Here is a 3,517-nt window from a genome sequence, read left to right on the forward strand (position 1 = left end):
TGGCTCCTTGGAGGCAAGGATTCTGAGGCTCCATCTAACATACTTTGGACATGTTGTGAGGAGAGACCAGGCCTTGGAGAAGGACATCATGCTTGGGATGGTGGAGGAACAGTGCAGGAGAGGGAGGCCCTCTATGAGGTGGATTGATTCAGTGACTGGGATGGGAGTGTCAGTGACAGCGCAATTGGCACAGGACAGAGCAGAGTTTAGGGCTGTTGTACATCGGGTTGCTATGAGTCACAAGCAACTCGATGGCACATAACAACAACAACCACAATAATAATATAATAACCCCAAGAACAAAAGGTGTGAACCCTGTTATATCCTACACCATCCTCACACTTCCTGGAACCTATTTATAGCGGTATTCCTTTTATTAGGGCCTGATGATTGGATGGTGTAAGTTTGGCAAAGGAGAGAAAGACTCTCAACCAGGTGGATTGACATAGTGACTGCTGCAATGGGATCTAGAGTGTCATGGAGTGTGAAGATGGCACAGGATAGGATGGGGTTCAAAGTCATTGTTCATAGGGTCACTATGAGTTGTACTCAACTCTACAGTACCTAACAACAACAGCAACATGGTTTTTTAAAGTCGATGTCCATTTCGTGAGGCATAGATATTTCCACTAACAACAACAGGATAAAACCAGTCTAATGTCTGCACAATTTTACCAAGGTTTGCTGTTTGTTATCTTCATGAGTTTTGCTACTGTTTGCACTCCTCTAACATATTCACTATTGTTCTTAGATGTCTTAGATTCACTATTGTTGTCTTAGATGTCTTAGATTCACTATTGTTCTTAGGTGTCTTAGAGTCTAACATGGCTCACATTGACCCTATGAACAACAGCACTATTCTATTATGCCCTCATCATATCAGACACATAGGAGCCTAACAATGTGTCCAAAGTATAAAATGTAAGGTTTCTTCATTTTTATCTCCAAGGATAATTCTTGGAACACTTTCTGTAAGCCATACTGATTTAATTTTTGGCAGTCTATGGAATATGCAATATTTTCCTTCAGTACCATCATATATTGGAAGCAGAAGTAGCATCCACTTCTATACTAGCTTGCCTCTGGAAACCCTATGAACCTGGAGAGAGGATGAAAAACACACAAGCGTGGAGGAATCTCCTTCATAGGGTCACTATGAGTCACCTGTGACTCAGCGACACTTGACAACAACCTTCACATATCAAGACAGAATAAAATGTCATATCATTCTGACAAGAATAATAAAGTTCAATAAGACAAAATTCAACAAATACTGGCAATAGTGTGGAGAGATTAGACTCATAAGACAGAAGAAAGAAAACTTAAAAATGGATTTTAGAAGTGACTATGAAAATTGCATTTTAGCATCAAAATTCAAAACAAAGAAAAGAAATTATGAGGTAAAAGAGTTGAACAGAAGATTTTTAAAAGCCATTTTAGAAGGCAAAGTGTTTAAAAAAATGTGCAAAGAGCTGGAGGCAGAAAATAAAAAGGAAAGTACTTGTTCTTCACTATTCAAGCTAAAAGAGCTGAAGAACAAACCTCGAAGTTGCAATACTGATGGATGCCATTGGCAAAATCTTGATTCATTTAGTAAAAACCCAGAAAAAAATAGAAAGAAGGTGTGAAGACACTGTACCAAAAAAAATTGGCTGCCACAGAACCAGTTTAGAAAGTAGCATATGAAAAATAACCTATGAAAGTGAAGGAAAGTTTAAAACTAAAGGTTTTTGGGAAAAGAAAAAAAAAAAGGTCCCAGACATTAATGGAATGGCAAATGACATATTCCAAAAGCAGATACAGCCCTGTATGTGCTAATCATCCTATGCCAAGAAATCTGGAGGACAGCTACCAGGCCAATTGATTGGAAGAGACTCATGTTTATTCTCATTCCTCAAATAGGTTTATTTTGTCTTGACACTTTTTTTCTTCAATTTCTTCTTGACAGTCTAGTATAATTTTCACTTGCTTCTGAAATCCATTTTGGTCTTTTCTTTCTTGTGTCTTTTTACTATTGTTTTTGTTGTTATGTGCTATAGAGTTGACTATAAAATGGTAACCACATGAACAATAGTTCTGATTCTTGCCTTACCTTTTGCCATCCTTTCAATCTTTGACGCATGTGAGCCCATTGTTACAATCATAGTGTCAGTCAATCCATTTTATTGTGAGTCATCCTCTTGAACTTTGGTCTCCATGTTTCCAAGTATGTTGTTCCGTTGCAAGGACTGACCCCTCCTAACAAAATACTCAAATTATGAGACAAAGTTTTTCTATCCTTGTTTCCAATGAGCACCCTGGTTTCACTTTCTCTAGGACAGAACTGTTCTCTTAGCTGTCCATGGCATATTCAATGATCTTCACCAACATCACAACTTAAAGTCATAAATTCTGTCATGTTTTAGTTGTTGCATGCTACCAAGTGGGAATTAGCTCAAACTGGCCTTCCAGTGAGTTTTCAGAGAAAATAAACTGCACAGGAGGAGAGCAGTTGGGGTATTTGAGTCACATGCTACATGCCTTCAGGATTGCAGCAGAGCTTCTTACCATTAGACCACCAGAACTCCTTTCTGTTGTCCTTAGTTATTGTCTAACTTTCAGATGTATAGCAAGCAATTGAGAAGACCATAGTTCATTGTGCCAGTCCATCTCATCGGTGGTCTTCCTGTCCTTTGCTTTCTCTCAATCTTTCCAATCATGATCAGGCATACTTTAGTCTTCAGACTAATATAATCACTTACATTCATCAGAGACAGAAAGGAGGGCACAGGATAAGCCGAAATTTTTTTTTTTTGATGCAACAGCAAGAGATAAGAGGTTTATTGCAGAGCTCCGGGCAGACCCTTATCTCTAGCAGGAGACAAAGGAGCCGACCCCGAGCAGACAAAGCTGGGTTTTTTTATACACTTTAGGGGGATACAACTGAGTATCAGCTTCTCATTGGGTGATGAACCGAAATTTAAACCTACTGTTCATATGCTCACTACAATATAATCAATTCAATAGTACACATTAAGAACAACAATAAAAATACAGGGGGGAAAAAGACTATAATGGATCTTAGAAGAGACTGGTAATTGTACTAGAGGATTAAGAAGTCACAACAAAGCAAAAGAGATGGACAAAAAAAGTTTGAAAGGGCAGCTTGAGATCAAAAAGAAAAGTATTACACCAAATTGTACAAAGACTCGGAGGTCAAAAATAAAATGGAAAACTTTATTCTCCATTTTTCAAGATGTGAAAACTGAAAAATCAAGCTTTAAGTTGCAATACTAAATAATGCTATTTAAAAAAAAAAGTCTTGAATTATCCAGGAAGCTACGAAAAAAGATTTGAGAAACATTCCGAATCACTCCACCAAATAATTGGATGACAGGAAACAATTTCATGAAGTAGCACGTGATCATGAATTAGTGGTAATGAAATTTAAAAAGTTCATATTACAATAAAGATATTAACAAAATATAAGGCCCCAGGAATTGATGGTTTACCAATTTACATGTTTCAACAAACTGAT

Source organism: Elephantulus edwardii, unplaced genomic scaffold, assembly GCF_000299155.1.
Source record: "Elephantulus edwardii isolate Elephantulus edwardi_28Jun2011 unplaced genomic scaffold, EleEdw1.0 scaffold00107, whole genome shotgun sequence".
Taxonomy (NCBI): Eukaryota; Metazoa; Chordata; class Mammalia; order Macroscelidea; family Macroscelididae; genus Elephantulus; species Elephantulus edwardii.